General features: G+C 45.9%; 1 protein-coding gene across 2 annotated transcripts in view; it reads left to right on the top strand.

Annotated features, from left to right (window-relative positions):
* The first annotated feature begins 7,346 nt into the window (after positions 1–7,346).
* Positions 7,347–23,839, top strand: part of Kcnj5 (potassium inwardly rectifying channel subfamily J member 5) — a 28,446-nt gene continuing 11,953 nt past the window's right edge. The window contains exons 1-2 of one of the 2 annotated variants that reach the window (XM_042674970.1): positions 7,347–7,517; positions 23,599–23,632. The gene's annotated coding sequence lies outside the window, so the exon portion shown is untranslated. The remainder of the gene's footprint in view (positions 7,518–23,598; positions 23,633–23,839) is intronic. The other variant, XM_042674971.1, reaches the window with a different exon arrangement.

Here is a 23,839-nt window from a genome sequence, read left to right as displayed (position 1 = left end):
TTTAAATAGAAAGAGTTGTACCAAAAAAATGAACTTTCAGAAAAATAAAAAGAGAGAATCTAGGAAATTAAAACATGATAGCAATAACAAAAATCTCAGTGAAAGAGTTGGGAGAAAGTATTGAGACATAGAGAAAAATACAAAGAGCCAAAAGTAGGGAAGAAAAGAGAAGCAAATGAGAGGTCTACAGTATAGATCAGCTCCGAACGAATTTTGCAGACAACTATCCTCACACATAGTATTTTATCCATCGAGCAATAGGATATAATCCCATTACTGAATAAGATAAGGGAAAAGTACAACAGTGTGAAAGGGATATTGGCAAACACAAAAGCAAGATTTCTATCATCAATGGCAAAAATTTAATAGACAATTATGGACAGTCTATCTATTAAGTCGAATAAATGTATTATAAACCTGTCATCCAAAGATATGCAAGAAAACCAAGAGGAACAAATAGTCAAAAGAAACGGAAGAGGTAGCCTGTGAAGACTAAGAGGTAAAAGAAGATGCCATTTTTCACTTCACACTACTTAGAACAATTCAATCCTTCAAATATGTACATGTTCTACTTAACAAAAACAAAACTAAAGCTAAAATGAACCCTGTAGTCTACCTACTCTAAAAAAAAATCTCTCTTTGACCACTAGATGGTGCTTTTGACCACTTGTGGAAACTACCCAGGCAAGGGTCCTTGCATTTCTATGAATTCTTGTTTGTTTGTATTATTTCCTTTTACAGAGTGGGAAGAAAAACTCATTTGTCCCTTGCAGTGTCCTAATTGAAAACTCAGCATGAGAGACAACATCCAGAGCCCTACAGCCTTGGAATACTCTGCCTCCTTTCTAGTAGCACCCAGGTTGATTTCACTTAAAAAACTACACACATAACAACAACAACAACAACAATGCAGCTACTCCTGGCTCATGTCTCTGTGAAAATGAACCTTCTCTTGGAGAAGAAAGGTGGAGCTTTAGATGCTGCAATCCTTATTCACTCCCAGAAGGTGTCGCTGTCATTGCCAGACTATGCAACACTGTCTCTTGAATTTCTTTGCCACTGTTAGAAACCTGTCACCTTGGGCCATATCCTCCCTCCACAGGGACCAGCCCACCAAGGTTCCCCCCTGCCTCTAATCTTAGACTGTGCAATATGGCTTCACCTACTTACAGTTAACTAAAATTTAAAACTCAGTTTCCTGTTCGCTGAAGCACACTTCACTGTGTTACAGCCACATGTTCTGTGTTAGATAAAACAAATACAAATTTCTTCTTTGCAAAGTTCTGTAGGATGGTAGCACTTGCCAATGCCCATCTCATTTCCCTCAGTCTCTTTTTGGGGACTGCCACACTGAGCTGCTGTCCTCTCCAGCCCATGAGCTCCTTGAAAGACAACGATGAATTGTCCTGCCATCTTTTCTGTCCCTGGAGGCTCACTTCCTCCTGACAAGATTCACTGATCATCTTCTATGGTATCAGATTCTGTGCTTGGCCCTGGGAGTAGGTGGGGCTTGGCCATGTGGTCCCCACAATCATGGAAGTCCTCAAATCATTCATGGCGGGGAGGGGAGCAAGCAAACAACTCATGAGTGAAAAATACACAAAGCACTTCAGGGAACTCACATGGTTTTTTATGACGCTCCTCAATCCTGAAGCCTATACTAATCACATCATAGCTATAGAATTACTTGGGACACCATGTCCTTCTAAGCAAAGATAGACAGGCATCATGGTTCTCGGTCCTAGCCATCACTAAAGATTGTACCACAGGGCTGAGCACTTAAATAAGAAAATCTTGTTTCTTTGTTCTGGAGACTACAAGGTGTTGATGGGTCTGGTTTTTCCTCAGGCCTCCCTCTCTTGTCTTCACGTTGTCTTTGTGCAGAAAGCTTTTGGTGCCCTTTTCTTTTTGTCCCAATGTCCCCTTCTTACAAAAGCATTTCCCAAATTGGATTTGTCCAAATGGTGCCATTTTAATTTAAGTGTTGTCCTTAATACAGTTATCTCCTGAGGTACGAGGGGTTAGGATTTCAATCTCCAAATTCAAAAGGGACACAAATCAGCCTGCATAACAATTAGAAATCTAACAAAATCGAAATCCTCTCAAAACCCTCTGAAATCCAGTATTAATAACTGTGCTAATAAGATGCTAGGCTTACCTGAGCCTGTTTCCTCAATAGGTTAAGAACATTACAAGCAATTACTACTCCAAGCACAGAGTAGAGCACACAGCATAGTAAGACCTTAGTTAATTCTAGCCTCTGTGATTGTTCACCCCCTCTCCCCACCCCCATCCCCTGTCCCTGAACACAAGATGCATGGGACAGCCAGGCCCTGGTCTCCTTTCTGGCCCTTCTGCCCTCGTTTTCTCTGTATAATATGGCAGGCAGAGGTCACCCCTTAGGTACTCTTTCTAAATGTCCTGGATATTCTTGCTATTTCCATACTACCAGATAATTATCACCTATGAATTAAAAACCCTAGGTTGTTAATTTGCCTGCTAACTTTCCCTGACCATCCAATTAGATGGAAGTCATCTTTATCAAAGCCCATCAATTATGTTTTGTAGTTTTTGTTGCACAACATCTATTAAGATGTCACAAACACAGCAGGCCTTGATTAATCAGAAACAGTGTGGAAATCCCAAATGACCCATTATTGTTCCCTATTTTTTTATTTTGGATGGAAGGAGGGGCTAGATCTCCAAACCTAGAAAATATCTGAAACTATGTAAGCATCAAACTTCTACATGCAGTTCTTTCCTCTTCATCAATGCATTAACAATTTCTTTTCCATTTTAACTAAGCATTTCTCATGCAATGTGGTTGTCATTTTTGCATTTTGAGTTCTAAGAAACTAACAAATTCATTTTTCATCTTTCCCAGTTTCACATGCACGTTTCCTTCTTACAAGGACCATAGCATTCTAGGGATATGCAAGCGGTCTTTCCTTATTAGATTGAGAACATGCACTATCTCAGCTAAAATATGCACTTATGGCTTCTCTTTGGCGTATCTATCCTTCAGCTGTTGTGTTTTGGAGTCATTATTAAGTGAAATGATGTTTCCTTGAACATTTACTTGAACACAGTATTATCATAGAGTATGAAGATACCACAACTGGGCAGAGGGGGTGGTTCACCTGCTTCCACGGGATGGAGCAGGGTGGTGGCAGATTTCACCATGCTCCCCAGAATTCCTTGCGATTTAAAACTTATTAATTGATGATTTCCAGATTTTCCAATTGATATTTTCAGACCATAGCATGTAACTGAAATCCAGGAAAGTACAGATAAAAGGGAATCATTGTGCATATGGCCAGCATTTACTGATTGACTGACTGGACAGTTGTGTGTGTTTCGAATAAAGACATTATGAAAAAACAAGGGGAGAGGTGACGCTCATTCAAAAAGAAATGTACTTATCACCTGACTTATGTAACTGTAATCCCTCTGTACATCACCTTTACAATAAAAAATTAAAAATAAATGGATACACTGGGTGCTGGTGGCTCATGCCTATAATCCTAGCTACTCAGGAGGCTGAGATCTGAGGATAACGGTACAAAGCCAGCCCAGGCAAGGAAATCTGTGAAACTCTTATCTTCAATTAACCACCAGAAAACTGGAAATGGTGCTGTGGCTCAAGTGGTAGAGTGCTTGCCTTGAGCTGAAGAGCTCAGGGATAGCACCTAGGCCTAGAGTTCAAGACCCATGACCAACCTAAATAGATAGATAGAGAGATAGAGAGATAGAGAGATAGATAAATGAAATTTACTTAAATAAAAAAAGACATTATGAGAAACAGAAACATCTAATTCAGACTACTGATTCTGTCTTGCAGGAAAAAGAAATGATCTGAGGTAAATGCAAGTTTGGTAATGTTTTCTTTGGGGTGGTATTGAACTCAGGGCCTTGTACTCTTACATGGCATGGGGGGGCATGCTAGTATGGGGGTTTCAACTCAGGACCTAGGTGCTGTCCCTTGGTTTATTCCACTGAAGGCTGGCACTCTATCCCTCCAGCCACACCTCTACTTGTGACTTTGGGTGGTTAATAGGAGATCGAAGACTTTCAGATTTATCTCTAGGTCTGCTTTGAACCAAGATCCTCAGATCTCAGCCTCCTGAGTAGCTAGAATTATAGGCGTGAGCCACTGGTGCCTGGCTTGTTCTGGGTGGCAACCATATGACTATTTGTTAAATAGTGAGAAATTATATTTTACTGATTAAAGCATAACTGTGGTTTCCACATTATCTGAGAAATTCTCCTGACCTAAGAAAAAAAGCACTTAAAATACTGTCTTAGACAAAAAGAGATTGAGTGAAAATTTCAAACTATAACTCCACAAACTCTGTTAATTAATATTTTATCTGGCAGAAATATTTATGAGACATTACCAGTTTCATATATGCAAATGGAACTTCTATAAATAGGAGAAAAAACAATTTCCTATGAGTGTCATATTCCGAAGAGAAAACTTGAATGGGGAATTCATCTCCTGCTTGATGAAGGAAGGTAAGAAAGACAGATGAAAGGGACAGAGGAGGTGAGTCTGCTTGCTAATTAACTGTGATGACACACTTACATTCTCTGTTACTTTCCACCATCACAGTGATCAGACAATGAGACGCCGAGTCCCATTAAAAAGCTCCTCAAGTAGTTCTACAATCTTTCCATCTATTCTTAAATGCCATTTCTGATCTTTGGCTACCTTAACTTTGCACCGAACCAGTCAGGACTAGAATTTCCATACTTCTCATTCTTCAGGTCCTGGCTGAGAACGGTTACCTGGTTTGGGCTTATATCACTGATAGAATATTTAAAAAGTGACATTTCCCAGACCATTCAATTTAAAAAAAAATAGCCAGAGCCAGGCACTGGCTACCCAGAAGGTTGAGATCTGAGGATCACGGTTCAAAGCCAGCTCAAGCAGTTAAGTCCATGAGACTCTTATCTCCAATTAATCACCAAAAAGCCAGAAAGTAGGAATGTAGCTCATGTGGCAGTACACCAGCCTTGAGCAAAAAAGCTAACAGATAGTCCCCTCCCTGCAAACTAACCAAGGCAGAAGGAATATTACAGTCCTTATACTTACTCAAAGACCAATGACTGCTGCCCTGGGACATAGACCTTGACGATCTAGTAGATGCCTCTGAGATCTGTGTTTTACCCGGATCTCAGAGCCATGCAGCCAGTCCTCTACCGAGAACTGGGAACTGAAGGATGCAAACCCTTTCTTTTTAGTGTTATCCATAAGATCAACCAACATCGGACATAGATGAGCTCAAAGGCAGGCCAAGGCTCCTAAAGGGGACAGAAAGTCAGGGCCTAATGTGGTCACACTGAGTAACCAGCCTCTCTACAGAGAACAGAGGGGTGTATCCAGGGCAGGCCCTGCTCCCCCGCCCCCCCGCCCCCATCTCCCTAAGAGATGGAGTGGAGGACTGCAGGGGTTTCTTTCCATGACTAGGACAGACTTGATGCCCTCCAATCCCAGTGACAGTCTTCTTATTGCTCCTGAGTCTACTCATTTCCCTCTTGCAGTGTGATAGAGAGGTATGGGGAATGCCACGTGCTGTCCGTCAGGGCCTGCCTCCCCATACTGAACCCAAAAGGCTGCGTAATAGACACAGAGAGGTCACAACTGACCCACGAAATCCTAGAAACACCTGCTGGTCCACCCCAGACACCGCCTCTCCCTTGGCAGGGAGGGGTCTGCCTGCGTCTCTCCTACAGCTCAGACAAACTGAAGAAGAGATTCATGTTCACATTTTCCTCAAGGTGGGGAGGCCCAGGAGGTAGTGAAGTCCCAACAAGGCCTATGAGCTGTTCATCTCTGTCATTGGAGGGCCATTTCCCTGCCATTCCTGGCCAGCCACAAGACAACTGTGCTGGGGGAAAGTGAAGCAGAGAGACTGGGATCAGCAGAGATTCTTTTTTTTTTTTTTGGGGGGGGGGGGTCCGGTCGTGGGGTCTGAACTCTGGGCCTGGGCACTGTCCCTCAGCTCTTCAGCTCAAGGCTAGCACTCTACCTCTTGAGCCACAGCGCCACTTCCGGCTTTTTTCTTTTTGCTTATGTGGTGCTGAGGAATCGAACCCAGGGCCTCAGGCATGCAAGGCAAGCACTCTACCACTGAGCCACCTTCCCAGCCCCGATCAGCAGAGATTCTTTCTTCTCCTCTTCCACCATCTCCTCTTCCTTCTCCTCCACCACCACCACCATCACCTCCTCCTCCTCCTCCTCCTTCTCCACCATCATCTCCTCCTCCTCCTCCTCCTCCTCCTCCTCCTCCTCCTCCTCCTCCTCCTCCTCCTCCTCCTCCTCCTCCTCCTCCTCCTCCTCCTCCTCCTCCTCTTTTTCTTCCTTCTTCCTTCTCCTTTATTCTCCTTCTCCTTCTCCTTCTTGAACTCAGGGTTTTGCTATCTTCCTTAGCTTTTTTTTGTCAAGGCTTACCCTCTCCCATTCCAGCCACACCTTCATATTTTCACTTTGTGGTGGTTACTTGGAGATAAGATATCTCATGGACTTTTCTGCCAGTCTGACTTCCAAGTTCAATCCTTAGACTTCAGCCTCACCAGTAGTGAGGATGACAGGTGTGAGCCCTGGCCTTCACCTCCATTCCAGCCACAGGAGTGGGAAGCTGACACCCAGACTGGAGGTAAGGCCACACGCCCTACTTACTGCTCCCCATGTCAGAAAGGGCACCCAGATCCTGCCATGTCCTCTCCCCCAGGGCAGACTGCCTGCACAGCCCTCCAGGGCTCGGACCTGCTGTCTTCTACCCTGAAAGAGGAGCAGTGGTGCACCTCTTGGTAAACTCACTCTCGCATGCTGGTTGCTCAGGGATGGGGCACGCGCGGGAGGGGGGGGGGCGTTCCCACACAGGCAGGGCCGCTCGCACGCGCTCACACGTTCACATCCAGGTGCACCCCCCCACCTTGCACCTGCAAGACCGGAGGCACCCCAACACCAGCCGGGGAGCCACCGAGACAGTCAGAAAGCTGTAGAGGAAGGAGGTGGGCTGGGAAAGGGAGCCGAGGGGAGTTCCCTCTCTGCCTTCCCCCTCTCCATCCAACTCCTGGGAAACACCGGGTGTCTCGGGGTTGCGTGTAGCCCCTGCCCTCCCCGCCAGCCACCGTCCACCCCCGATACTGCCTTCTGCCTATGGCTCTTTAAATCGTGTTATTATCTGGAGATCCTTTTGTATCGGGGAAGAGAAGAGAAGCCAGAGATCAGAAGGAGGAGGGAACTAAGGGAGGGCGGGAGGGAGGAGGGCGAGGAGGGAGGTGGGAAGGAGGGCGCAGCGCCTCCGGTAGCTCCCAGCCAGGGAAGGGACCGGATGGTCTAGACGCCGCCGCCGGTGCCCACGGGACCCACGACAAGAGCGAGGCTCTGAGCGGGTCATGGCTAAGGCTGCAGAGCCCGGACCAAAGCCCTGATCGCCTCGCTGCGCACAGCCTCTGAGGGACAGCCCTGAAGTTCGCATCCTGACGCTCGAAAGCGCCCATCTGGACAAGTAAGTTGGCTTCTTTTCCTTCCCCATTTCTCTCCCAGACCAGAGCAGGATGGCCAGATGGACCTTCTCTGGGGTGCCCGGTACCCCAAGCAGCATACTCCTCCCACCCACCCCCGCTGCGCCTCCTGAGACTCCCAGATTTGGGACAGGTGGGATTCCAAACCAAGGCTCTGGGAGGGCCCAAAGTTCAGCCAGGGAAACTGGAGCTGTCTTTAGCAGTGGCTGCCTCCCACATCTGTGCCCTAGATCTCCCTGTCTGAGGGTGGGGGTAAGGGGTCAGGACCATCCATCTTTGCTTTACAAGCCAGGCACCTAGGAGGAAGGGAGGAAGACATGACTGTCCTCCATGGAGGGCTCAGAAAGGACCAGGATGCGCTGTGGGTGGCTTAATCTTGCTTTTTCTTCGAAGTGTGGCCAGATTGGAAACTTGGCTTTGTGATTTCTGCCCTCCCTGCTGCCAGGTCACTTCCTGTACTTCTCCTTTCTTCTTTCTAAATGTCTCTCAAACGTTCAGAAAGGCCTGGGTCTGTGTGCAAGGTCAGAGGATGGGAATCTAGGGGAGACATCTTGTTCTGATCTTTTTTTTTTTTTTTTTTTTTGGTTGGTTGTGAGGCTTGAACTCAGGACCTGGGGGCTGTCCCTGAGTGTCTTTGTATTCAAGGCTAGTGCTCTACCACTTGAGCCACCACACCTTTCTGGTTTTTGAGCAGTTAATTAGAAATAAGTCTCATGGGAACTTTTCTGTCCAGACTGGCTTCAAACCACAATCCTCAGATCTCAGCCTCCTGAGTAGCTAGAACTACAGGTGTGAGCCACCGGCACTTGGCTTTGATCTTTTTTTTTTCTCATGCCTGGGATGCTACTCCAAGAGCCCCTGAAGTTGTGGAGTGGAGTTAGGTCAGAGTGGGCTCCTCTGATGGTGTTTGGAACCCCCAAAATAGGAGGTTGAGAGTGGAGGGGAGGGGGAGGGGTAAAAGCCTGCCCAGTTCCAAGTGTTTATTCTCTTCCGATCCTTTTTAAAAAGCAGAATTTACCATCTTTTACTGGGTGAGAAATGGCAGCCCAGAAAGGCTGTGTAACTTTGCCCGAGGTCCTCAGCTTACAGAAGGAGATTCTCATCTAGGTCCAACTATGAAATGTACTTTATCTTCATCCAAAGCAAGCTCTGATCCACAGACTGTTCCCATGTGGAACAGAAGAGTGTGAAAAGAAGACCATCTTTATGGCTCCTCACTAGAACATATTTCAGTGAGTTCATCCTGACAGCAGTCCTTTGAGGCAGAGCTTGCTTCTTCTCTTGGTTTCTTGATGAGACTGAAGCTAATAGAATTCTGAGCACAAATGCAGTGCTGTTATCCTTGAAGCCTTCTGACCTCTGGCTTCAAATCCAGGGTCTTTCCATTATCAAACACTAACCGTGGGAGAAGTACTGGTCTTCTCAGATCTATGCCTTTGGCTTAGATGCAGTGGTACATCCCATCCGCTGGCTCTCTGGATTCTGGGGGATGAATAGAGCAGAGTCAGAGCTGTAGGAATCCAGCCCTGGGTTGGGTTCTAACAGGAAAAGCTTCCCTGGGATTATAGACTATTGATCTATTGAGACGTTGTATTCTGCTCTGGCCCCAGGGCCTTCTGGGTGGCTGTGGTTCCTGGACTTCATACCATGCTCTCCAACTGACAGGAGAGCTAGCATTCAGGCAAAGCCTCTCCAAAAGCTGCCCCAACTACTCACTCACAGGCAGCATTTCTCACTTTGGTGGAAGGTCTGCCTTCCACAGAAAACAAGTGCCCTGCAGCTAGTAAGCAATTCAGGAGGAGAAAGCAAGGTGGAAAGGAGGATAGTGAAAATGAGATCTGGGGCTTGCTTCCTGGGCCCAGGGTTGGCCCAGAGCTGAGCTGCCTGTTCTGATCTCAGTAGGATTTCCCAAGCTGGGTCGTGTCCCCCAAAGGCTTCGCCCTTTCTCCATGGGTCCAGCAGACACATCAACGTGACTCTGTCACTAGGTTCTCTTGGCCCAGCTGCCACTGGTACAGGCTGTTGTATAGCAAGGTCCTTTTGGGGTTTTCTGCAAGCACTTGATTGAGCTTGAATTTGGGAGACACCCCAAAAGCTGCTTTCGTGATCCGTGAAAAGGTGAACATCACAGAAGGGAGTGAGTACCCCTTCTCCACATTCCACATGTTGTTAAATTGACAAAGACTCTGCCTTTGACCTGTGAAGCAAAAACACCAGTGTGATGTGCATGCATGCACTTAAAGACTGTATCTACTTCTGTAGTTTGTTTTGTTTTGTTTTTGCTGTTCCTAGGGCTTGAACTCTGGGCCTGAGCACTGTCCCTGTGCCAATTTGTACTCAGGCTAGCACTCTACCATTGAGCCATAGCACTACTTCCAGCTTTTTCTGATTAGTTTGCTGGAGATAAGAGTCTCACAGACTTGCCTGCCTGGGCTGGCTTTGATCCATGATCCTCAGCCTCCTGAGTAGCTATGATTACAGGCGTGAACCCAGGCTGGGTTTGGGTTTGTGTGTGTGTGTTTTAATTTTTATTTAGTTATTTTTTGTGTGTATGGCAGTACTGGGACTTGAACTTAACACCTGAGCATTGTCTCTTAGCTTTTTCTTTCAAGGCTGGTGTTCTATCATTTGAGCCACAACTTCACTTCTGGCTTGCTGGTGAACCTCAGTCTTCATATCTGAGCCTCCTGAGTAGCTAGGATTACAGGTATGAACCATTGGCACCTGGCTATTCTTTTTGTAAGTCAGTTTAACTTACCCTTATTTGATCATTTAGCATGTGCCAGGAATTATTAATTTTTAAAGACCTTGAAATGAGATCCTCTTGGTCAGGCTTATGTTTTCTATGTCTAAGAATATTAGCAAACGCTTGTTTGCATTTCCTAAGCCAGTACTGATTGGAATTTTAGATGGGAGGACAAAGGAGAGAAGGCAGGGAGCCAGGAATAGTTCATAGGAGCCATTTTTTAGATGAAACTTAACACCCTGTGTGAACTACAAACCAGCCATTGAGAGCTAGCAGTATTTGTAAAAGAGGACAAATCACCAGACAACCACTATGACAGATTGTCATCAGCCATGGAAGAATCTTTCTGTGGCTTCTAACTGAAGAATGAGAGTTCAGACACAAAAGACTGTAGGCACACACACACACACACACACACACACACACACACATAAATGCAACTTGGAAAATGGCTATCTCTGAGATTATTTTGAAAACAGAAAGGACAGAATCCCCAGGCACAGATAACCAGCCTCAGTATCTACTTCCTCCTACCTTGACATTCTGATAAGGGAGCTATTCTCGCCCCTGGAGCCCAGAGTGGCAGCAAGCCTTGCCAAGAGCTGTGTTGAGTTAAATGTCAGAGCCAAACCTTTAACCAAGGACTATGGAGATGCTGGTTGGGGCTTTCAGTGTTAAGTTCCATTATCATTCTAACCACCGGCAGTGTGGGGGGCAAAGGTCAGGGAGAATCTGGTCAGTTGGCAGGTGGCAACAGCACTGATGGGCCGCCAAGGATAAACCCCTGTGGGGAGGAAGGGCAATGAGGCTGAGGACAAAGGGGGTGGGGAGGAAGGGGCTGCAGCTGGCAGGCTCACCCGCCTGACCTTGACTTGCTTGTTTGGGGCTGAATATACTCCCAGCCCCTAACATCTCACATTTCAGAGAAATGTGAGAAACCACCAAGTCCCAAAGTCATCTTCCTATATGTTCTCTCTTGGGCTCAGAGAGGGAGCCAGGAGAGGAGAGCAAGAACCACAAGGATTTCACCTGCTGCCTTGGACCTCAGATTCCTGCCCTTCCTACTCGCTGCCCCCCTCCACACAGACACACAAAACTCTCCATCCCCAGACCAGAAATTCCCACTGAGCATTTGCCATGGTGATAAGGGATTGAAGCTCAGGAGAGCAACAGGCATGAGATGCTGCCTCTGCTCCTGGAAAATGGCCATCCCCAGGGCTAACACAAGCTTCAGGTGTCCAGTCCTAGAGATCCTGACAGCCAGGTAACTGTGCTAAAGCCAGCAGTCCCGCTGAACACCAAGACACAAGGCCTCTCTGGCCCAAGTCAGGTGGCCTTTGCTGTTCTGCAGGAACCTCTTGGTCCAATGGGCTCAATAATTTACTCACATCTTTTCCAAACTCCATGTGGAACTCCTAAGAGAGAAGATGTGAAGAGAGAAGATGGTGCCTCTCTTCAGTGGGCACAAAGAGAGAAGATGGGATTATTGGCAAAGGTTTCCTGCCAAAGAATAAATAATAACCTAGGTAGTAGGCGCTGTGCGGGAGATGTGCAGAAAGCCTGGAGACAGAGAGCTAGCTTTGCTGGAGGCTGGGGGGGGGGGGGGGGGGGGGCTGGGGGGGGTCAGAAAAATCCTACAGGGCCTTCCAAAACACATGTGCTAGTGGCTGGATGGAGGCTGTCCTGAAAGCAGTTTAGAGAGGAGACAGCACAAATTAGACACAGGGTAGGGCAGAGGAAGGCTGGAAGAGGAGAGGTCAGCCATGCGAGCCTGGGCCTGGGCTTGCACTCTTGGGAGACTCCTGGCCTCCATCTCATCACCAGCAGATGTGTTTTGGAAGGCCCGGTCGGACTTTCCTGATGCCCCCTGGCAAAGCCAGGTCTCCCTCCCCAGGGTTTTTGTGCATCTCTCTAACAGCACCTACCACGGAGGTTATAATTCCCGGGGGATCCCAGTCTGGCCTCCTCTCTGGCCACCTCCCCGCACCCCTTCAGGTGCTCATACTTGATTACCTTTGCTTCCTCCCTCCCTTCCTCGCTCCATTTGGCTCTTTCCCCCACCCTCCCCCTTTAGCTTTCTTCCCATTTCTTCTCTTGGCCATACCTGCGTTCAGCTTTAGTCTAGTCCCTTTTCCAACTATATTCATTCTCTTTTTTTTAATCTATAGATATTGTTTTAATTTTAGATCATTGTAGATTTACTTACAGTTTAAGAAATAATGCAGAGAACCAGCTCAAGTCTGTAATCCTAGCTAATCAGGAGGCTGAGATTTAAGACTCAAGGCTCAGAGCCAGCCTGGACAGACAATGTGGGAGAGTCTTATCACCAATTAACCAGCAAGAAGCTATCCGTGGGGATGTGGCTCAAGTAGTTGAGTGCTAGTGTTAAGCAAAAAATGCCAAAGAAGGATGTGAGGCCCTGGGTTCAAGTCCCAATATTAATAATATATAAGTAAGATTCGCATGGCATGTAAGCTTTTGGATTTGCTTTTGTCATTCAACACAGTTTCCTGGAGATTTATTCAGGTTCCTGTGTGTATTTTGTGTATACTTGTGTGTTAGTGTGTATGTGTGAATGTGATTTCTGTATAGCAGCCTACAGTATGGCTGTATCATGGCTTATTTAACCATCTACCTATTGAGAGATATTTGAGTTGTTCCAGGTAGGGAGCTACTATGAATAAACTTTCTCTAAATATTTGTGCATTGTGTTTTGTGTGAACATATTTTTCACTTCTCCGAGATAAATACCCAGAAGTACAATTGCTGGTTCATATGATAGTTGTACATTTAGTTTAAAACAAACAAACAAACAAAAGCTGTCAAAACTGTTTTCCATAGTGACTTCCATTTTACATTTCTTCAATGGCTTTAGCAGTGATTCACTTTCTCTATGTCTTTGTCAAGATTCGGTGGTGTTAATTTTTTTCTTTTAGGCTTTCTTTTTGTTTATTATTAATTTTTTATTGTAAAAATGTTGTACAGAGGGGTGACCGTTATGTGAGTAGGGTAATGCATACATTTCATAGTGAGCAGTGTTACCTCCTTCACCTCCTCCTTTATTTTCCACCTACCATCACTTCCCTCCCTACCTCCCCAACTCCTCCTGTCCTCTCCCCCCCACCCCACATTGTAAAGTTCCTTTTCAATATAGTGTCCTGTATCTTTTAGCCTTTCTGATAGGATTGTAGTAATAGCTAACAATGAGTGGATGTTGTTGCTGTGAGTCTTGTTTGTTTAATATAGTTTGTTTTCCTTTCCTGAGAAAGGATTCAGCATGTAGTCCATGCTGGTCTCAAACTCCTGATCCTCTTTCCTCAGCTCCATAGAACTAGGATTATAGGCCTGTACTACTAGGCTCCCACTTCACTGTGATGTTAGATTGTATTTTTCTAATGGTGAACTAGGCTAACCATCTTCCTATGCTCCCATTTGTCCTCTCTACATCCTTTTCAGTAAACCGAGTTTGGCCCCTTTGCTAATTGGATGAGGTTTTGTTGTTGTTGTTATGAGAGTTCTCTGTATAATATGGATACTAGTCCTTTGTCAGATGGGGGTGGTTGTAAACATTCTCACTGTTAGGTAAATTAATCGGTTGCTGAGTAATGAGAACACCACATGGTATTCAAGCAGGGAGAAAGGTCTATTTTCCAAACTGCTGGCTGGCCTCTGGTCAAGTTGGAAGCCCACGCAGCCAGAAAGGGTTGAGCCACCCCTGGGCCAGGACTTCCCAAGGCTGGGCAGGGGAGAAGGTGTGGCCACACTGGATTTGGTAGTGATCTTAGGGTGAGGGAGGTAACTGCCTCCAGGTGTGCCAATTACCTAGGTGACACAGGGTGGAGACTAAGCCAAGAGGAGGGAGGAGTCTAATCTGCCCTCCAAGGGTGGAGTTTAAATTCTCCTACTCTGTAATTTGTCTTTTTATCTTCATGGGGGGCGGGAATCTTTGCTGAGAACATGTTTTCAATTCTGATAAAAATTATTTTTTCAGTTTTTCTTATTAGGGATTATGAAGTCTCTGATATCTTAGATTTTGTAACATATTCTTTCCATATTCTTTCAAAAGTTTCCCCATATTCTTTTCAAATGTTTTATAGCTATATCATTTGCATTTAAGTCCAAGATTTTTTTTATAAGGTCTAAGGCTTAGGTCAAGGTTTTTGTTTTCGTTGTTTTGGGGTTTGTTTGTTTTTTGCCTGTGGATGGCTGTTCCTTCATTTGTTGGAAAGGCTATCTTACTTTGCACGTGTGTGTGTGTGTGTGTGTGTGTGTGTGTGTGTGTGTGCGCGCGTGTGTGTGTGCGCGCTGGTCCTGGGACTTAAAGTCAAGATCTAAGTGCTGTCTGAGCAGTTCTGTTCAAGACTAGTGCTCTAACACTTAAGCCCCAGTTCCACTTCCAACTTTTTTGTGTAGTACTTAATTAGAGATAAGAACCTCCCAGACAAGCCCTGCACTGGTGCTTCAGAACTAAAATCAGGAAGCTGTGAGCTGAAGGTGAGAGTTTGAAGCCAGCCAGAGCAGGAAAGTCTGTGAGCCTCTTATCTCCAATGAATTCCTCAGAAAAAGCTGTAAGTGGGTCTGTTGCTCAAGTGGTAGAGTGCTAGCCTTGAGCAAAGAAGCTCAGGGACAGTGCCCAGGCCCTCAGTTCAAGCCCCAGGACCAACACACACACACACACACACACACACACACACAAGAGCCTCACAGGCACACACACACACACACACACACACACACACACACACACAAGAGCCTCACAGGCACACACACACACACACACACAGAAGAGCCTCACAGGCATTCCTGCCCAGGCTGGCTTTGAACCAGAATCCTGAGATCTCAGCTTTCTGAGTACCTCGGAATACAGGTATGAGCCACTGATACCCAGCTTACTTTGCATTTTTGTTGCAAACAAATTGAACATCTTTGTGAAGATGTATTTTGGGTTCTCTGTTCCACCCCACTGACAAGTATGTCTTTCTTTCTTCCAATATCAAATTAGTCCTGTTCACTGTAGCTATTTAATAAACTCTGAAATTAGTAAGCTGATTCTTTATTCTTTTTCAATTTATTTTTATTTTGTCAGTTGTGGGGCTTAAGCTCCCTGCCTGGAGGCTGTTCCTAAGCTCTTTTGCTAAAGGCTAGTGTTTTACTTTGAGCCACAGCACCACTTCTGATTTTCTGGTGGTTAATTGGAGGTAAGAATTTCACAGACTTTCCTGCCTGGCTGGCTTCCAACCATGATCCTCAGATCTCAGCCTCCTGAGTGGCTAGGATTACAGGCATGAGCCACAGCACCTGGCTCAAAATTATTTTATCTAGGCTATTTGTCTTCCTCTACTAATTTTAGATATTTATCTATACCTAAAATGAGATTTTGTTAGGAACTACATTCAATCTGTTTGTCAACTTGAGGAGAGCTGCCATCTTTATTCTGAGTCTTTCAATCAACTAACACTTTTAGTGGACTGGACCTTGTGCTTGTTACTTTGTAGTTCTCAGAAGTTCTTTTTTGCCCTGCCAGGAACTAAAACTGTATGACCTTAAGCATCATTTTGTTCCTCAGACCTTCAGTCTACTTTCTGGAAAATGGATCTGGCAGCACCTGCCTTGAAAAGAGCTGGAAATTTGTCAAAGAAAAACATGGCAAATAGGAAGGTCCTAACAGGAAATTCTCAATGATGGTATGTCCCTTCCGACAATTCACTTATCAGCTCTTTCTTCCCAACTCTCACTGTGTCTACACATCTGTAATTCACTCTTTCCCATTGATCCTTTACTCACCCCATCATCTTCCATTCTCAACCCCTTACTGTAACTCTCCTCTTTTCTTCACATTCCCTTCATTCTTCCATGATATTGGTCTTCTCTGGCCCTGAGGCATTCTTTCTTCCTTGCTTTCTTAGATGTTAAGTGTAAATCTAAAGCCACTCACCCTGGGTTTAAATCCAGCAACTGATTGCTTTGGGGGCAACTCACCGTTTTGCCTCAGTTTGCTTCCCTGTAAAGTAAGGAGAAATAGTAACTGCATCATGTCTTTTGGGAAGAGAATAAATGAGTGAATACAAACCATTCAAAAAAAAAATCTGGCATATAGTATGCCCTGCCCCCCAGTAGGCTTCTGCTCCAATTCTTAGGATTGTACCTGTTTATGTCTGCTTCCCTGCTTTTCTCTCAGGCCTAGTTCACCTTTCTCCTTTCACCATCCCTTCCTTCTTAAATGTGTATAAACTTATTCACATTCTTTTGCCTTCTTGCTGCTGTTTTCTATATCATATTCTCTAACCCTTACTAAGAAGCTGGCACCCACTCAGAAAATCTGTCTCTGGGGCCATAGAAAGGAACAAGTGGTTTTTCATTTTGATTTAATTATTAATCCTCTTTATTATTTAATGCAGAGGACATACAGTGTGTGGTTACAGTGAAGAAAATGTAACTATGTTGCTTGCTTTCAGAGAGGACGGCAGGCTTAACAGGGAGAAGTACAAGACAGACAGATACAAATGTAGGGAAATGGGAAAGAAATTCATTTGATTTTTGTGCCCTTTTATTTGCAGTTTTTTTCATACATCTTCTGCAGAGGCCTAGGAGAAGGCTTGTGGACTGTGCAAGAAGACATAGCAAAGTATTACAATGAACAGATGTGAGCAGCTGTGAGCAGGGCTCCCACAGCTGGCCAGATAGGACATGGGAGCTCAGCAGGTGTTCAGTGATGACAGCACAGTCCTGCCCCACGGATGCACTGCTCAGGAATCAGTTACTTCAAGCTGGGTGCTGATGTCTCATGCCTGTAATGCTAACTATTCAGGAGGTTGAGCTCTGAGGATCCAGGTTTAAAGCCAGTTCATGCAGACAAAACCAAGGAAACCTTATCTCAAATTAATGAATTAGCAAAAATCCTGAAGTGAAGGTGTGGCTCCAGTAGTAAAGTGGCAGCCTGAAGCAGATAAAAACAAGCAAGAACTCAAGATCCTGAGTTCAAACCCCAGTACTGGCACACAAAAGAAAAGTAAAAGGAGCTCACGTTGACTAAGCCTTTCAGACCCTGCCCTCCACTGCCTCCACTGCCCTCCACCGCACTTCACTGTACACCACACCTCAAATTAGGCCAAATATCAGCTTTCTAGAAAAATGCCCCAAGGCTTTCAACTCATAGATATACTCAAATGAAATCTCTTAAATAGTGTGTGTGTGTGTGTGTGTGTGTGTGTGTGTGTGTGTGTGTGTGTGTGTGTGTGTGTGTGTGTGTGTGTTTCAGTTGTGGGGCTTGAACTCTGGGCCTGGGCACTGTCCCTCAGCTCTTCAACTCAAGGCAAGTGTTTTAACACTTGAGCCACAGTACTACTTCAGGTTTTCTGGTGGTTAATTGGAGATAAGAGTCTTGTCAAGTTTCCTGCCCAGGCTGGCTTTGAACCGTGATCCTCAGATCTCAGCCTCTTGAGTAGCTAGGATTACCAGGCATGAGTCACCAATGCCTGGTTAAATACTGTATTTTTGTCTCTGTATTTTAGCATAAGAATTAAACTCTCTATATACCAGCTTTGTCTCTTCTCATTTCAGACAAGAATGTTGTCTTCCTTGAAAAATCGTTAAGTAAAACAACACTTAGGATTCTCTTTTTATCCCTATTATAAACTCTCAAGTGTTTGCCTTTCTTTAATGACAAAATAACCAGGGGATTCATCCTCAACACCTCTAATTGGACACTGGTTTGTCTCTAGATAGCAGGAAGTAATGCAGGCTATTTGATTACTTCCTCAGACTTGCAGTAGGAGTGAGGAGGGGGAGCAAAAGATGCAACTGGAGGGCTTTGTGAGTCTTCTCTCCTTTATCTGGACTGACTGAGGCTCACAAGGCCCTAGATTCACCTTCTGGTACCCCATTGGTACCAAGAGGCCTCTGGCTGTGACAGAAATCTTAGCCACCTGCTAGGCCTGTGGTGAAATCGTTCAGTGTTTGTCTTTCATAAAGAGTCACAACCAGTATTTCTGAGGCCAGCATCTTGGAAGTGAAGTCGCCAGCATTTATGCGCCCTTAGGCAATGTAACCTGGGCAATCCTTCAATGGGAGCCAACTCAAGGACTCTGGAAGAATGCAAAATAGATGCCAATTACATTTCATAAGAATAATCCTGCCTAACACTAATATTGCTATTATTTTATACCTGTATCTGTTCTTAATCTATACTAACTTGGATCAAGGGGGCAAAAGTATATTATACTAGAATCCAACAGGATAGAATTTTCCTGCTGAAATGGCAGCTGTGTCTTTAACCTGGTGGATTCCTGTATATTTTCATTTCATAGAGAGAGAGAGATTCAAGGTGGGGGACTTATGGAATAAGATATGATTAAAAGTATAAGACGTGGGGCTGGACACATAGCTTAGGCAATCGAGTGCCAGCCAATGAGCAAAAGCATCAGATACTGAGTTTGAGTCCCAGTCATAGATGAGAGGCAGGGGTTGGGGTGGGGTGGGGGTGGGGGAGTGAGACAGAGTTTAAAATGTGTCTAGGAGAGTCAGCACTATAATTCAGAACCAAGGTCACTAGGCTGTGATGGACAGGAAATTGGAGACTAGGACAGGAAATTGGAGACTAGGTGATTGTGGGCTCTGGCGTTAGGCCAGGGTCAGTTCAAAGTAGGGCTCTGCTGCTTTCGAGCTGTGTGACGTTGGGCAAGTTCCCTCTCCCCTCTGAGTCTTCCAGAGATAAATTGAGCACTTGTTTAAAACAAAAACAAAACCAGGCACCCGTAGCTGTAATCCTAGCTACCCAGGAGGCTAAGATCTAAGAATGGAGGTTTGAAGAAAACCCAGTCAGTTAAAGCAAGTAAGACTCTTGTCTCCAATTAACTAGCAAAAGGCTGGAAGTAGAACTGTGGCTCAAGTGGTAGAGTACCAGTCTTGAGTGATAAAGTGAAGGGACAGCACCCAGGCCCTGAGTTCAAGCCCTAGAACATATATATATATATATATATACATATATATATATATATATACACACACACATCTATCTATCTATCTATCTATCTATCTATATATATATATATGGCATATATATGCATATATATGGCACAAGGGAATGCAAAGGGCACAGGAAACTCACCACAGATCAGCCTAGACAGATGCTTCTAAGAAGCAAGCTATGTTGGGGCCTCTCTGGGTCCAAATGAGGCACAGCCATAGTCCTCTCCACCATGACTTTCTTCTCAAGAACAATCCTACCTGTGCTGACGGCCCGGGTCCAAGGCTCCCCTCTGAGGAGCAGAGGCACCGGAGCAAGGACAACCTGTGAACCTGTGGCTGCTCCCCAGGGATGCTGGTCTCCTCCCCCTAAGGAGATCTAGTTGCATCGCTGCCAGCTCCCTTGTGCCGAGCCCTAAGCAACCCTGCAGCGAGACCCATGTATCCAGGGACAGCTGTCTGGTGGTGAAGTGTCCTGTCTGACACCAGCTATTCCTGGATCCACATCGTCCCCTGGCTCCACAGCCCCCCAAGACTCCTCTCCCAGATCCTGGCACACCAGCCCCTCCCAGTCACAGGGGATCATGTCTACTCTGGCCAGGGGAGAACGTAGGGGAGCAGCCTGGGATCAGCCCCTGTACTCTGATCGTGCCATGTGGCAGAGCCCCACAGCCCTGCTGTGCCTGCATTCCCTGACCAGGAGGAATCAACTCCATTACATGTGGGCCAGAGGCCAGCTTGGGACAACACTTGCTCCACCCCACTGTCCTTACAGTCTTCCTCCTCTGGAAGGGTCTATGGCATTTGCAGACTGAAATCTCTTCACCACATTGAGAACCATTTGTGCCATCCATGCATGAAAGCTACCTAAGATGCTGGTTTGAGGGCTGGTCTAGCTACCATCTGCCCATCTGCAACACACAGAGGGCCACCCCAGGAGCTCCATGAAGGCAGAGAACACACATATATACAGAGAGAGAGAGACAGACAGACAGACAGACAGACAGACAGACAGACAGACAGACAGACAGACAGACCAGGGCCAGGGCTGATTGGTGAAATCAGCACCCAGTAGGAGAAGCCTTAATACTCAGGTGTGTGCTGAGGACCAGCTGTGTCAGCTTCCTGGGGAAACATGCAGACTTGGGGAAGCCCAGGCCTCATGAGTCAGGACCTGCACTACTGCAAGATCTCCCTGAGTGGAAAACACAGGAATGTCATGGACATGAATCTCTACCTCCTCCCCCTCTCCATGGCCCAGCATGAAGTAAATTCCCAGTTCACTGACTGACTAATTGAGTGAAGGAATGAAGCCTTGTTCCTCTGGGCATTCACACCTACTACATCCTGTTACATGACCTGGACTAAATTTGAGTTCAACAACCAGGAATTCAGGAGCAGGCCCTTTAAAGGTTGATGGAATTGGAGAATAGGCACCTGCCCCCCCCCCTTACGTTAATGGAACAAATAAGTTGTTAAATGATGAGGTTTACGAACAGAAGACGTGGCGGGCTTTTAAAGATTTTCTACTACTGGTTTCCATGCCATTAAACCTCAGAGTGCACTAAGAGAATTTTGTTTTAAGGCTGGTAATTTGTAGTTGGGATAGTATTTGGGGAGTCTTGGATACAAGATCTAGGATGCTGGAGTCATGGCTGACCCTGCCCTCACCCCCTCAGACAAGAGGGATTGCAGGGGAGGGTCTTGGGCCTTGTGCACCTCTGGGCCAGCTTGCTGGATCCCTTCTCTCCAGGCCCCTCCTGACCTCTCACACCTGCTCTTCCTGCCTGGAGCAGGAGGAGGCCCTGCTCTGCTGGCTTCACCCCTGGAAGCCTCTGAGCAGGGGACTGCCAGGGAACTACAGAAGGGAAGGAGAGGTGAGAATTGGTTTCTAGCAACAAGAGGGACACTGTCTGGACCTGTATGGGGAAGGGGAGACTGTAGAGGCTGCATGTCTCAGGGAGCCCCAGTTCCAGCTGCACTGTTGCCCGGTGCCCCAGGGTGCTGGCTCCCACCCCTGTCATTCCAAGGCAGTGCAGTGGCACCCAGGAAGCTAGAAGCAGGGGAGACAATGACAATGACAGACCACAGTGTGAAGGAGAAACTCTCCGGACCCAGCACCAGCAAGGGTCTGCCTAAGTGGGGATCAGCAGAAGGAAAGGTCTTCCCAGCTTCTTGGGTGCTCCCAACTAGGACTCCAGAGAAGCTGGAGACATTCCAGAACTCTGCCAGCCATGTCTACTCCTCCAGTTACCCAAGGGCATTTGCATCCTAGCTCTGCTCTCCGCTAGCGAATAACCTTGCAGTCCTATTGGTTCCAGGACCTGGTGAATAATAAAATATTACTCCTTTATGCACACAGTGTAGCATCTGCATATAAGCTATTACACCATCCTGTATGAGTTAAATCATTTCTGGATTACTGATACTGACTTTTCATATACTATGAAAATATTTGTACTGAAAAAGGTATATAAAGTTATTATACATACTCTCTCTCTATATATATGTATGTATTGCAATAATCAGGGCCTACTATCTAACTACTTGAACCACGCCTCTTTTGCCTTCACTTTAGTTTGCTTTTCAGACAAGGTCTCACTTTAACTTTACGGTGGTTTTCCTGCCTCCAGTACCAAGAAGCTGAGATGATAAGTGTGTACTACCATGTCTGGTTCTCAATGAATTTTTTTCCCCGAATATTTTTGGTTTGTGATTGACTGAATCCACGAGTGTGGAATCCACACAGGCAAAGGTGTAGCTGCCAGTTTGGAGAATGCCTATAAGCCAGGAATTAGAAACTTCTCAGCCACTCTCTTTGATGAGTTCTGTTATCCCCATTTTATAAACAAGGTAATCGAGGCTTACGGGAGTGACTCTGAGGGCCTCAGCTTAAGGAAGAACAAGAACCAAAGCAGGTGGTCTAATGCCTAGTCCTTCTGTCCCTGCAACCCTTCCTGTATTGTTTTCTATTCTGCTCACAGTTGTACAGACGTCCAGCCATGTGTGGCAATGTGTTCTGTTCTCTCAAGCCAGAGTCAAGATGGCTTGAGGTAACTATTCCCATTTGAGATTTTTTCTCCAGCTCTGGTGGTTGTTGGAGTTCAATTCTTTTATCAGTGAAGAACTTAGGTCCCTACTACCTTTTCCTTTCCTTTTCTTTTTTTTTTTTTGTCTGTGGTGGGGCTTGAACTCAGGGCCTGAGCTGGTCCCTGAGCTCTTTTGCTCAAGGCTTTGAGCCACAGCTCCGCTTCCAGTTTTCTGGTGGTTACTTGGAGATAAGAGTCTCATGGACTTTCCTGCCTTGGCTGGCTTTGAACTGCGATCGATTCTCAGGTCTCAGCCTCCTGAGTAGCTAGGATTTCCGGCGTGAACCACCAGGGCTCAGCCCCACTGCCTTGCTGTCTTCCCAGCTGGGAGCTGTGCCTCGCCCTACAGCTTTAAACAGCAAAGGAGAAGAAATCTTCTTCTCATCTAATTCTAGTAGTTCAATCTTCTTCAAGAAATGCCCAGTCCTTTCCAAGGATTCCTATGATTAGAGACTCATCCCCCATGACCTTTCTGGGCATTTAGGAAGCTAGAAGTAAGGGCGACAATGACAGCGACAGACCACCATGCGAAGGAAACCCTCCACACCTGCACCAGCAAAGTGACAGCTGGGCCACGTACCAGAACCCAATCAAGGGCACACAGGTCCTTTCTTAAATCCTCTGATTGTAGATTATTATAGTGGTGTATAATTATATAGACAATCCTCTCTGCTAACCTGAACAGGCGTTGGGGAGACATCTATTCACCATCAATTTTGGAGCTTTTCCATATTTTAACAATGGCCACAGTCACCGTATTCCTGAAGAATAGTACTCAAATATGTCGCTATGGGTGACAGAAATGTCTCCTCCATTACTTTCACTCCAATCTCATCCATGTCCCACACTTCAGGGAAAGCAGATGTTGGCTCAGCAGATGTGAGAAAGGAGGAATGAATGGATGAAGATGCTTGTGACCCACATTTCATAGATAGAGACACTCTGAGCTTAGACATCCAGCCAGTTCTTTCTTAGAAACTCCACTGATCTCCAAGCCAAGCTTCTATCAAGGTACTACACAGGCTCCCAGTGTTCTAGACCACCCTTTGACATGGAGCCTTCTCCACTGTGATGGGTGTCTTTGGGCTTTTTTGAGATCCCTTTAAATGGATGTCACATTCACTCATCCATCATCTAAAATATAACTCTTTGTGATTTGGTTTCTTTTGAGTCTCTTCATCCACTTGTGTTTTATAACAAAGGGATTAAGCCTCTTTGCTGGACTTGAAGCCTTCTGTCTGAAAATCTTTCTTTGTATCTCCACAGGCACAGGGGAGGCTGGACAAAGAGCAGTAACAAGGTGAGGCAGTAGAATAGGATCTACTCAAGTCGGTGCTTGTCCTATGTCCTGCAGAGAGCAGCCTGCAAGCCCTTCCTGCCTCTCTCTACACACATTTCTGCACAAACCCAAGGTTCAAAGAGGCAGTGCTACAATATAAACAGCGGGAAGGCTGGGTCTGCATTTATCTCCTTTGCTGCTTTATGGTCAGCTCCCAGCTAGAGGGCT

The sequence above is a fragment of the Dipodomys spectabilis genome, unplaced genomic scaffold (genome assembly GCF_019054845.1).
Source record: "Dipodomys spectabilis isolate Male_0828 unplaced genomic scaffold, ASM1905484v1 ptg000023l, whole genome shotgun sequence".
Taxonomy (NCBI): domain Eukaryota; kingdom Metazoa; phylum Chordata; class Mammalia; order Rodentia; family Heteromyidae; genus Dipodomys; species Dipodomys spectabilis.
Note: the sequence above shows the minus strand (reverse complement) of the source record. Positions and strands in the feature narration are given on the sequence as shown.